At 35.9% G+C, this 13625-nt stretch overlaps 1 protein-coding gene across 6 annotated transcripts in view; it reads left to right on the top strand.

Annotated features, from left to right (window-relative positions):
* The first annotated feature begins 2937 nt into the window (after positions 1-2937).
* The window catches only part of LOC148947694 (dicarboxylate carrier UCP2-like), a 150484-nt gene continuing 139796 nt past the window's right edge, over positions 2938-13625 (top strand). For 3 of the 6 annotated variants that reach the window (XM_089095371.1, XM_089095374.1, XM_089095370.1), the window contains exon 1: positions 2938-3093. The gene's annotated coding sequence lies outside the window, so the exon portion shown is untranslated. Of the gene's footprint in view, positions 3094-6496; positions 6621-13625 lie in introns of those variants that run through there. The other 3 variants (XM_089095369.1, XM_089095373.1, XM_089095368.1) reach the window with 1 other exon arrangement.

Raw genomic sequence — 13625 nt, 5'->3', positions numbered from 1 at the left:
AACTTATTCAAACTTTTTTTTGCGTTTTGCAAGAATTTAGCTCGCTTTTTCAGAGCTTATTTGAAACCAAAATAGTCATATACGCGAGTAATACGAAACAGACGAATAAAAGTGGGCTTTATTGTATAATGGAAAGAAAAATGAAAACGATGAAGTTTGTTGTAAAACAATTTCGTTTGAAAATCAGTATGCTATTCTCTAGAGTTCTTTCACTTCTCCTTCGACGCGTTTAGGGATTTTCTCGTGGAACATCATCGCTACTTGTGGATCAAATAAAAAGATAAAAAGAAAAAAAAAACGAGGGGGAATTACTATTGATTGATAAAAACAAACATATGAGTTTCTTGTGAAAAATACTACCCCGAAACGTTGGAATGAGTTTCAAGAACAGTTAGGATAATGATAATCTTGATCAGAAGTGGGTTTGCAGATGTGGTTTAATGGTATATGACCGCTGTATTAATAGTTCTTCCAATTTTTTTCTTTTTTTTCATTGCAACATAATAAAAGAAACAAGAAAATAAATAATCCCAACTTATTAATTCGCTGAATAATTTTCCATTCCAAAATCATAATTGGCAATCGTTCCATAAAATATTTTTCATTTCTGTAAAATAGTTTAAAGAGAATCGAAAATCGCTAGAAGTACCATTGCTTTATAAAAATTCTTTTTAGAATAATCCAAAAACGTTTTTAGCAAATTCAAACAATATAAGAACAAATAAATATGGTTAACCACGGAATAAAAAATATTTAAAAGTAAATGCTTTTAACTTAGCTGCTTTTATTTTTTCCGCATTGAGCACTTCTTTCCATCTTCTGGTTTTCAAATTTAGTGATGTAAAAGATATACATTCAAAACAAATACTGGACACCATACTCGCGAGGACATATCCCACATGAAAGTTGGAATAACAGTTGGGACGCTCTTTCCTATGGTTGCTGTACGAGTCTCTCGTTCCAGCAAAGCGTCATTTCAGTCTGGCTTATGTAGTCAATTTTTTTCTAATGCTCGCTCAAGAAGATTGCACGAACAAAAGGTCTGAGAAGTCTGAATTGGCTTCTTCATAAGCTTTCATCCGCATGAAATCAAACACTGAATCAAAAAGAGAAATACCTGATTCAAACAACCCAGTTCTACACTTATCACACGAATGCTTTTCCAGAATCTTTTTGCAGAATACCCCACTGCGTATGCAAAATTTGATTCCTCTGTTAAGGTGAAAACCTCAACATTCTCATCAAAATCAAACTCGTGAGGCTCATGAATGTCGCTGCTATCACGTCCGGCTTCCACAATTCTTTTTTCATGAGGGTTAACTGATGAAAAAACTTCGGATGAAAGAGACTGATGGAAAGAAAGTGCTTCACAAGTCCCCGTCGAATTTGAAGAAACCGAAAAGTTTCTAAACGTTGCTTGCTTGTAAAGGCAGGAGAATTGCGACGCAGTAGCCTTATCGTTTAAACCCCCAGAGCGTCGTAGTAAGCCGTAGAAATGCTCTAGACTATCCTGGTTAAGTCTCCTCGTACAAACATATTTAAACCCATGCTTCATCAAATCTTCTGATAGACCGAGGATGGCAGAAAGAGTCAGCTGCCATCCCTCTATGCAATAGATTGTTTTCCCCACATCTTTCCCCACACTATTAACAAATTTTAAATCGCCTAAAAATGAACTGGCCGACCTCAAAAATTGGAATGATGCGTTTTCCCTACAAATTGAGCGACTATACATTTTTTTTTTCTAAAAATCCAAGAGAATTAACGCAGTCGAACAGCTTATCCAAGAAATTTACAACCTTTGCTGTTCTTGCGGCCTTCGGATGTAACAAACCTTTACTCACGTAAAAATTGAAACAATAAAGAAACAATAAATGGAAACAATAAAGAAAAAAATATAGTGTCTAAGACGAAACTTGGATTTCGAGAGGCTTAAAAAGTGCTAGTCTTTTCTGCATAACTTTTTTTGTGCTTTGAAACTTGGAAATATTGGAGTTTACCATTAAAAGCTGCACCTTCCGATAAATTGACCATAAGTTTGGGGGTAAGTAGCCAAAGTATTTGAAACTAAGCTATAATATAGCTGTGATTTTCCGGTCATTTATCTTCTTTATAATTAGTGTAAATTGTAAAATCTTTCCCTTAATCTTTTTTGTTTGCTCACTATTTCTCACTGAGTAGGCTACAGCCTTATATTAACCCAATAAAACGTTTATAACTACGGTCCATTTCCGGATTTCTCATTAGCCTATAACCTATAGCCTAGACTAGGTCAGTATTTGCTAGTTTTCAGCTCACTCGTGGTTCGGGTCTTTGCCCTGGGGCCCTATCCCGAATCCCTCCGTCTCCTCGAAAAGTTTGTTTTATAGAATCTAGGGGATGAAAGGAATCCCGCCATTCTGTAATTTTCTAAATTTATATTTTTATAGCCTACAACATTGAATTCTAAGTAGATCATAGTATTTTCGTTTCTTAGCTATCTCATTATGTTAATATAATATAAATTTTCTGAAGTTTGAAAAAAAAAAACATTTCATAGCCTACCTGTTATTTGGTACAGCAAGTAATTTGACTCCTTCTTGTTTTGAATTTTTTCGACTAATATAGCACCCTACGAAAAAGATCGAACGCCCATTCTGGTTGCTAGCCGGCAACGCTTAATAATAAACAGTTTTTTAAGCACAATACTTTTTCTTTATATCCATATCGCACGATTTATTCTTTAATTTCAACCTGCTAATATTCGACAATTACCCGGTCACTCGACGCATGAATCACGCTCTAGCATAATTTATTGGCTTGGAGCGATTAAGTAGTACAGCATTTTGCGTCTAGAGGCGCTGAGGTACGCGGGGTCACTTTTGGAGAGTTTTGTCAGTACTTTGTATGTGTTTATACTTTGGTGTTTACTAAACAGCTCGCAATAACAGTTGTCAGGCGGCCAGATATTACGCAGTTGCGAAATTTCTCTCATTGGCTAGAGACGTGTTACATCAATGCAGCGTTGCGACTTCCGCTTATTTTACTCCAAACTGGCTTATTTTGGTAGTGACTGACGCAAAAAAATTCTGGAACTAGCTTGTGGCTGAAAACGTGAGTATTTATCCTGTGGGTTTTTTTGGGTGGCCTATTTTTTTCGGTAAGAAACTATTTTCCATAACAGTCCGCGGATTATATGAATACAATACTTTTTATGCCATAAGCCATAGCTCTAAATTCTATGCACACAAATGATCAGAATCAAAGTCACCTTACTGCCCAAATTCTATGGTCTGTAGATTCTGTAGATTTTATAATTTTCAGACACATATAGTTTGACATTATAATGTTTCAATGACTTCAGTGGGAAATCATTCATGAACTGAATTATATTGTTATTAATTAAAACAGAACAAGTTTTTAAGAAGGAAGTAAAGAGCAAAATTGAACTTAAAACGAACAAAAATTATTACTTCACAACCTACCAACAATATATTGATAAAACTAGTGCAAATAATCCAACTGATGATGTTCCCCCATGTTTGCAGGGTTATTGCAAATTTTTGCTTTGCTGAAACCACAAAAGTCAAGAATAAAAAACAAGAATGCTGATTTAGGAGTCAAAAGTAAATACGTAGCCTGACAACAACAAATTAATCTATAACGCTTTTCATAGTTTTATTTCAGCTGTGATATTACTAAGTTTCAGTATACAATTAAAATTGTCTTAAAAATATTAAGCATAAAAATAAATATCATTCTGATAACTACAATTTCATTGAATAGCATACAAAAATAATGGATTGATTTATCAGGTAACATCTTGGTCTAGCAGGTTTTAAAGCCAATAGTGACTAATAAACAGTTTCAAATTTTGAAAAACACGCTTTAGTATTAGTCGAAATGAAGAACAAATAAACCAAAGTATGAACTACATAAACCAAACATCTAAATCAAATATATACATATAAACCAAAATATGAAGTCTGAAAATCTGATTGTTTCTCTCTATGCAACGGAGAATTTCAAGTTATGATGCAATTTTTAAAGCTAGTCTGTGATACTAATAACTATAAAAACGGCTTTACTTCGAACTTGTCAACAAAATAATCATGAAATGCCCTTTTCAGAACCAAAATCGATAGCCAATCATTGGACTGAGATCATTATGCAGAGTGATATCCCCCCCCTCCCCTCCCAAAAAAGAAGCAATGATCCAAAAATGCTCTATTTTTATATTGTAAAAAATGTCCTTCGATGGTTTGCTTTCTCTCTATAAATCTCATATACTGTTTTGTGCTTTCAGTAAAACACTAATTTTCTAAAATCCTACAAACATAGGGAAATATCAACATTCGGTTTATTTGCACTAGTTTTATCAATATAAGTTAAAGTAGACTTTGAAGTAATACATTTTTGTTTGTTTCAAGTTTCAAATTCACTCTTAACTTCCTTCGTAAAAACTTTTGTTTAATCTTCGCTCTCTTTTAATTAAAAAAGACGCAAAAAAAAGTTTTCGTGCCACTTATCTAATGACAGGTTAACATGGACTATTCCCCATAATGTTTGCTCATCTGAAATTTATCCTCAATACCTTGCTCTTTACGTAAACGATTCTTGTTACTTTAAAGTTTGTTATCCTAATTAAACGATCTTTTTGTTTCAGGAGTTGTTCTTAAAGAGTCGTGACAAAGAAACTTTATCGGAAAGAGTGGGATATTGAAAAAGGGGCAGCCCCTTTGATGCACGAAATTATTTCTGTTCGTTTTAAGTTGTAATCTTGCTCCATACTTTCAATTGAAAAAACTAGATTTTAATTTAATTTCTGATAGTTTTTCACATAACACGTGAATATCCATGATACAAAACTTAACTGTGACACAGCCATGATATTAGTTCTGTTCATTTTAAGTTTTAATGTTGCTCCTTACTTTCAGTTTGATTTTTTTTGTATTTAATTTGTGGCGGTCTTTCGAATATGCCAGGAAATCCCCTGCCCTTGGTGTAAAATTTCTCCTGTGAAGTTCCTCCACAAACTTTCCTACTCTTTGAAAATACTTGCGTAGAAAATCCCTCTCCGGAAAAATCCCACCGATAAATCCTAAAAAAAATCCCACCTCAAAATCGATCAAATTTTGTCGGTAAGCCGTAATTTGCATGCAAAGTTGGAAAAACAGAATTGGTCCCCAAAATTAGCCTTAACAAAGACAGATGTTTTTTTCATGACTGAAAAATCGGCCGATACGGATATGCCCGACACCCCATACAACCCTTTTCTCAAGGACTATGGATAGTTATGTCTTCACCAGAAGCATAGTTATAAGACCATTTAAACATGTCGAACAAAATGGCTACTTCAAAATTTTGATCAGACGACTTTCGGGGAAGGGATCTAGCTTCCCTCCAATCTTTTGAGCTCCTTAAAAGCGCACTGACAAACTTAACTTCCGTTCGAACGAACCGTTAACTTAATTTTCGTTCGAATTTTCTTTCTCTACAATGTTCTGGTTACCTGCTAGCCCTGATAGAAAAAAAAAAACGAAAAAAAGAAGAAAGACAATTCAGTATTACCCATGCAAATAGGGATTTTCCTTGCTGTTGGGGGCTGTGATTTATCATAAATACGGTTTTTGAACATGCTGATTCCAATGGTGAAATTTAATTCGATCTAGCGCCATTGATGAGGGGTTTCAGGCTTTTTCTGAAATAACCATATATTTCATTTCATAATAAACTTTTAACATGAATCAAAATAATAATTACCATTCTTGAATAAGTGTCAAATGACAATTGTTTCTCACTAGGCAGTTCTTTTTGAAACCGTTTTTTTTCACTTGTGGTTACTATGGGCCGCGGTTCTCTCTTTACTAGGTCGCAGCAGCTGCTGTAACCATGATAACTGAAGGTACAATGTATTAGCGGTTTTTACACGGTGTGGGAGCAATATTTGTCTGCAATAGGCCTATATTTATATGGTATTTTGTCCATACTATTTTTTTAGTCATCTCCTGACTAAGCTGATCGGGACGTTGTGGATAATGTATTGTTAATTAGATTTATCAAGAAGATAGAGTTAGTTTTTCTTGTAAGACCTTTGAGCAGCAGTTAAGAAAGAAACATACCATTTAATGTAGCATTTACTTTCCTATCTGGATTAGATAAGCACTTCCAGAAAAATTTCAAGCAAAAACTTTGCAAATCTTAAAGTTTCTTGATATAGGAATGTGTAAAACCTTAGTTTGGGTTATTTTTTAGCTCGCTCGGGATTTGGGGTCTAGGCAAGAATTTTGGGTTAGAAAATCGCAATGTGCAAAGTAAAAACTTTTGAAATAAACTGTTTGACACGATAAACGCCATCCAAGAACGCAATTAGGTAATTAACTCTTCCATACAGCAAATACAAAGAGTATGCCAAACAGTAATAGTTACGTTTGATTTGAGAAAAAATGTTTGCTGGCTTATTTTTATTTGGTTTAGCTTACAATTTGATTGATGCTTTTGCAACACTGCATTTCGACGAACTCACTGAACAAACAAAACAAATCGAGTTGCCACTTGCAATTGAACAAGTTCATTCTGGAACCGTATCTCTTGCAGTTAAGCTTGAAGAATTTAATGTGCAAAAAAGAAGAGCTAGTCAGGTAAAATTTAGTGTGGTCTCAGTTTGGTATTAGCCCAGAATTAGGGCTATTGAGAAGGAAACATGTTGCAAAACCATGCCTTATTTTATAAAATGCAATAAAATGTTAGCTAACAAATTTTGAAAGTGATTCGACCATACTTCAACCCAACCTAACGTACAAATATATGGTACAAATTGTATAACTTCACATAATTTTTCACGTTTCTTGATTTCGTCAGTGTTGATACAATTTACGAATGCATTGGTGGAAACAAGATTCAAATGGCAAAATGTATGGTTGGCAAAATCTATAAATTGGGCCATATACTTGCACATTTGGGGTAAAGTATAGTGTAATTTTTTTCAAAATTTGTTAACTACAACTTGTATTATGAAAACAGAATTGTTTTCTTAACATGTTTGCTTTTCAATAGCCCTGATTCTTGGCTTATGTCTGCCATTTAGCCCAATTTACGAAGAAGAAAAAATGAGAAGAGAATATTTTATTCTCTAGAGATTATTATTCTGAATTATTTGTAAATTGTTGAATTAGCTCACTAATCATATAGTTATAAAATAGAGATACCTTTAACATAAGAGTTAAGTCTTGAATCCAAGCATAACTTTCGTTTATGTCAGAAATGAACTAACAAACTCCCCCCTCCCTGATCTGCAAATATATACACTGAATTGTATATATGCAATGAATTTTCTCTTATTTTCGTAAACTGTTATTTCAATTTGAAGAAAAGAGAAAATTCAGCATATATATGCAACTCCCGGCGGAAGGGGGAGGTAAAACTCATTTCCGATGAAAATGATTGTTATATTTGGTTTCAAGATGCGATTCTTATTTTAAAGGTGTGTCCATTTCTTAGAAATCTCATCAGTGGCGTAATTTCATCAAAATCCTTGGGGGAGGGGGGAGACAAAGTTGGAGCCAATTTTCTAAAATAAAGTGAAAATGACACTGAAAAAGAAAAAAATAAGCCATATAGCACCATAAAGGTAAAAATATACTAAAGAAAACTGACCTGTTTCTCTGGATACTTGAAGCATGCAGGCTTATCTTAGTTTTGACAAGATTTTTTTTGTAGAAACTGAATTTTAGCGGGGAAAGGGCAAACTGGGGTAAGGGGGCTATAACAGGGTCTCAAGGGGGCAGTGGCTTCCCTACCTAATAGAAAATTACGCTCAGGAAGCTCATTAGTTAGTTCTTCCGAAAATTTACCGAATTATCACCCTTTGAATTTTGGATATTCATTTCAATTTTTGTTTGCAAAGTTTTTTTCTACGGAGCTTGCCCTGACCTTGCACTGGAGTAAGCTAGACAATGAGAGAGTTATTTCATCTAGTAGGATTGAATGCATATTTGTCAATAATCTAATTATCAGACGCAACGTCATAGCGTTGCCCGAATAAAGAGCCTGCAAAGCATCATTACTATTCATCAAACAATTTGTGGTAACGAGCTGTAACGAGCGACCCGGCTCAATAGTGACGAAAACTAAAAGACAGAATTTTTATACCAATAAATATCAAAAGAATCGGCTTATTATGCTGATTAATTAAAAAAAAACCTACAAAATAAGTTTTAGAAAAAAAGTAAAGAACTCTATTAAACCAAAAATGAACAAAAATAGAATCAATTAATCTACCTAGCATCCAGCTACCACAAATCAGTATTATAGGCAGCGCGCTAGCGCTGCCTAAGTAAAGAACGATGTGGGCACTATATGTTGTTTTTTTTTTTTTTTTTTTCTCCATACCCGGGCACATCGTATCGAAGGAGTTGTCGTAAAAAGTTCGAAAAGGGCTCATTCGATTGCAAATTGGAATGGCTAGTGCCCTTTTTAATAGTCGAAAGTGATTGGAGGGCAACTAGCCCCCCCCACCACGCCCATCATTCCCCCAAACACATCCAATCAAAACTTCGAGATAGCCATTTTTTCAGCATAGTTGATTTCCAAATAGAAAATATCTTTTTGAGGAGGACACTCCCCCACAACCCTCGGGGCAAGGGTTTTAAGTTATGCCCTGGGGGCATATAAGGTTTTTACAGAAGTCGTTGTCGTAGAAACTTCAAAAAGGCTCATTCGATTTGAAATTCAAAGGGCTAGTGCCCTTTTTAACAGTTGAAAGTTATAGGAGGGCACCTAGCCCCCCCCCACGCCCACCCGTCCCCCGACCCCAGCCAAACAAAATTTTGTGAGAGCCATTTTGTTCAGCGTAGTTAATTTTCAAATAGAAAATATCTCTGAGGAGGAGACTCCCCCACAACCCTCGGGGCAAGGGTTTTAAGTTATGCCCTGGGGGCATATAAGGTTTTTATAGAAGGCGTTGTCGTAGAAACTTCAAAAAAGGCTCATTCGATTGGAAATTCAAACGGCTAGTGCCCGGTTTAATAGTCGAAAGTGATTGGAGGGCAACTAGCCCCCCCCCGCGCCCATCATTCCCCCAAACACATCCAATGAAAATTTTGAGATAGCCATTTTGTTCAGCGTAGATGATTTCCAGATAGAAAATATGTTTTTGAGGAGGACACTCCCCTACAACCCTCGGGCAAGGGTTTTAAGTTATGCCCTGGGGGCATATAAGGTTTTTATAGAGGGCGTTGTCGTAGAAACTTTAAAAAAGGCTCATTCGATTGGAAATTCAAAGGGCTAGTGCCCTTTTCAATAGTCAAAAGTGATTGGAGGGCAACTAACCCCTCCCCATGCTCATCATTCCCCCAAACACATGCAATCAAAATTTTGAGATAGCCATTTTGTTCAGCTTAGTTGATTTCCAGATAGAAATAATGTTTTTAAGGAGGACACTCCCCCACAACCCTCGGAGCAAGGGTTATAAGCTATGCCCTTGGGGCATATAAGATTTTTATAGAAGGCGTTGTCACAGAAACTTCAAAAAAGGCTCATTCGATTGGAAATTCAAAGGGCTAGTGCCCTTTTTAATAGTTGAAGTGATTGGACGGTAACTAACCCCCCTCTCACGCCCACCTTTTCCCCAAACACATCCAATCAAAATTTTGAGATAGCCATTTTGTTCAACGTAGTTTAAAGTTCTGGAAATTAGGTTTTTGAGGATGACAACCCCCTCACAACCCTCAGGACAAGGATTGTAAGTTATGCCCTGGGGACATATACAGTTTTTATACAAAGTTTTGTCGTAGAAACTTCAAAAAGGGCTCAATCGATTAGAAATTGAAATGGCGTGTGCCCTTTTTAATAGTCGAAAGTAATTGGAAGGCAACTAACACCCCTTCCACGCCCACCATTTCCGCAAACACATCCAATCAAAATTTTTAAATAGCCATTTTGTTCCACGCAGTTAAAGTTCAGGAAATTATACCTTTGAGCAGGACATTCCCCTCACAGTCTTCAGAGCAAGGGTTATAAGTTATGCCCTGGGGGTATATAAGTTTTTATTGAAATCTTTATCGTAGAAACTTGAAAAAGGGCTCATTCGATTTGAAATTCAAAGGTCTAGTGACGTTTTTAGTAGTCGAAAGTGATTTGAGAGCAACTAGCCCCCCTCTATCGCCCACCTTTTCCCCCAAAACATCCAATCAGAAATTTTTAGATAGTCGTTTTGTTCAGTGTTGTGGATTTCCAGATAGAAATCATATTTTTGAGGAAAATACTGCAGCACAGCCCTCAGGGCAAGGGTTGTAAGTTATGCCCTTGGGGCATTTAGGCTTTTTTCTGAACGCGTCGTCGTAGAAACTTCAAATTGGGCTCATTCGATTGGAAATTGAAATGGCTAGTGCCCTTTTTAATAATCGAAAGGGATTGGAAGGCACTTAACACCCCCTTTTCACCCACCATTTCCCCAAACATATCTAATCAAATTTTAAAAGAGCCATTTTGTTCAACGCAGTTAGAGTTCAGGAGATTATACTTTTGAGCAGGACACTCCCCGACAGTCTTCACGGCAAGGGTTGTAAGTTATGCCATTGGGGTATATAAGGTTTTTATTGAAAGGTTTGTCGTAGAAATTTGAAAAGGGGCTAGTGCCCTTTTTAATAGTTGAAAGTGATTGGAGGGCAACTAACCTCCCTCTCACTCCCACCTTTTCCCCAAACACATCCAATCAAAGTTTTTAGATTGTAATTTTATTCAACGCAGTGGAAAGTTTTGGAAATTAGGCCTTTAAGGATGACAACCTATCCCCCCACAACCCTCAGGGCAAGAGTTTTAAGTTATACCCTAGGAGCATGTAAGGTTTTTATTGAAGGCGATGGTGTAAAAAAATCCAAAAGGGCTCATTCAATTGAAAATTGAAAGGGCTATTGCCCATTTAATAGTCGAAAGTAATTGAAGGGCAACTAACCCCCCCTCTCACGCCCACTATTTCCCCAAACACATCCAATCAAAATTTTGACATATCCATTTTATTCAACGTATTCGAAAGTTCTGGAAATTAGGTCTCTTAGGATGATAACCCCATCAGAGCTTGCAGTACAAGGGTTGTAAGTATGCCCTGGGGGCATATAAGGTTTATATAGAAAGTTGTTGTAGAAATTTCAAAAGGGGCTCTATTTGATTGGAAATTGAAATTGCCCTTTTTAATAGTCGAAAGTTAGGGGAGAGTAATTAACTCCCCTCTTACGCCCTCCATTTCCCTAAGCAAGTTCAATAAAAGTTAAGAGATAGCCATTTTGTTCAACGTAGTTGAAAGTTCCGGAAATTATATGTATTTAAGGATGACAAACCCCCCAGAGTCCCCAGGGCGAAGGTTGGAAGTTATGCCCTGGGGGTATATAAGGTTTTTAATGATAGAGTTGTCGTAAAAACTTCAAAGGGGGCTCATTCAATTGGAAATTTAGAGGGCTATTGCCTCTTTTTAATAGTTGAAAGTGATTGGACGGTAACTAACCCCTCTCTCACGCCCACCATTCCCCCAAACACATCCAATCAGAATTTCAGATACTTAGTAGAAAGTTCTCGAAATTAGGTCTGTGAGGATGACAACCCCCCTTCCCAGCCCTCAGAGTGACGGTTGTAAGTTATCCCCTGGGGGCATATAAGGTTTTTATTGAAAGCGTTGTCGTAGAAACTTTAAAAGGGCTCATTTGATTGGAAATTGAAAGGGCTAGTGCCTTTTTTAATAGTTGAAAGTGATTGGAGAAAAACTAAAGCCCCTCTCACGCCCATCATTTTTCCAGACACATCCAATCAAAATTGGGATAGTCATTTTGTTTAACGTAGTTGAAATTTCTGGAAATTAGGTCTTAGAGGATGACTACCACCCTCACAGCCCTTAGGGTAAGAGTTGCAATTTATGCCCTAGGGGCATTTAAGGCGTATATAGGAAGTGTTGTCGTAGAAACTCAAACAAGGCTCATTCGATTTGAAATAGAAAGGCTTAGTGCCCTTTTTAATAGGCAAAAGTGATTAGAGGGATTGACATTTTTAAAGCAGATATCGATATGGATATAATGTATTATTTTTTTTTATTGTTGTTGTTTAGACCGGGGAACTTCGTATCAAAAGATTTCTCATAGGTACTTCGAAAATGGCTCATTCGATTGAAAATAAAAAGGGCTGATGCCCTTTTTAATAGTCGAAAGTGATTGGAGGAAAACTAATCCCCTACCCACGCCAACTCTCCTCTTTGACTTTATGTTTAAAAACTAAATACCGCCATAAGATTAAATAAAAATGCACTGCGTTGATGCTGAGTCTCAATAAAGCATTTCAGAAGTATCCAAAGAACGACTGAGGGTCTTATGTTCAAACTTTTGGGGCTGCTTCTGCTCTTAAGATTTAACCAAATCAAAATAGCGTAAGTGCATCCAAGCTATCAAAGAAAGTAAGCAGATTTTTTTTTGCGAATAGTATCAAGTTTTCCATTTCAGGTCAACTACACGAGGTATGAAACTAAATTAAACGCTTCTATTTGTGTCCAGATTTTTAAGAGGGTGTATGTTGTTAAAAATTGATGAAAATTTTTCTCCAGCATACAAATAGCAGGCCAAACTACAAATCTTTAAAAAAACTAAAAAATTTAAAGTATTATTTTCTTTTTCTCTGAAAAGAGTATGTCAATATAAAACGAACAGAAATTAATTATAAAAACGTTTTCCACAAAATAAGTTTTTCAAAGAAAAGTGAAGAACTACATTAAACAAAAATGAGCAAAAATAAAATCCAAAAATCTTCCAAGCGTGAAACTACAACAAATCAGCATCGATAAGTAAATGAAACCCAAAACGAACAGAAATTACAATAATTAACCGAGTTAAACTCAAAACGAGCAGAAATTAACATAAATTGGGCGCAGAACCCCTATGCCTTCCCAAGACCAGATCATAATATTGCACTTTACTGAAAACAATACAAATGAATGTGAATTGTCAGTTTAATATGCATATACTGATATTTAGTAATCAAAATCTTAATATTATTTGATTTATTAAAGTCATAAAAGTAAAAACATTTATTATTTTTTCAGTAAAGTGCAAATTATGATCTTGCCTTGGGAAGGAATAGGGGTTTTGAGCCCAACTTGTGTTAATTTCTGCTCGTTTTGAGTTTGACTCGGTTATTTATTGTAATTTCTATTCGTTTTGGGTTTCATTTATTTATCGATGCTGATTTATGGTAGTTTCACGCTTGGTAGATTATTTGATTTTATTTTTGCCTATTTTTGTTTAATGGAGTTATTTACTTTTCTTTGAAAAACTTATTTTGTGGGAAAAGTTTTTATAATTAATCAATAAATAAATGAAACCCAAAACGAACAGAAATTAAAAGAAGCGTGCGTAGCTGCGTTGGCATCAGACGGCTTGGTGCTGCAGTGAGTTGTTAGTAGTAATAGTAATAGTAGCTGTAGTCCTAAGCAGTTCCAGCTGTGGTAGTAGTTACTCAGTCACCCAAGATAAGAAATCTCCCTCTCCGAAAAACAAGTCTAATATGTAAACAGAGGACAGAATGTATAGTTTACGACCCTTACCCTGAGAGCTATGAGGGGGGGGGGGTCAAGTGACCCTTGGAACATAGTTGCTGGACCTTTCGACTAT

Source organism: Artemia sp. Qi Xiang Cuo, chromosome 10, assembly GCF_049724085.1.
Source record: "Artemia sp. Qi Xiang Cuo chromosome 10, ASM4972408v1, whole genome shotgun sequence".
Lineage (NCBI taxonomy): Eukaryota > Metazoa > Arthropoda > Branchiopoda > Anostraca > Artemiidae > Artemia > Artemia sp. Qi Xiang Cuo.
This window is presented reverse-complemented; position numbering and strand designations above follow the sequence as displayed.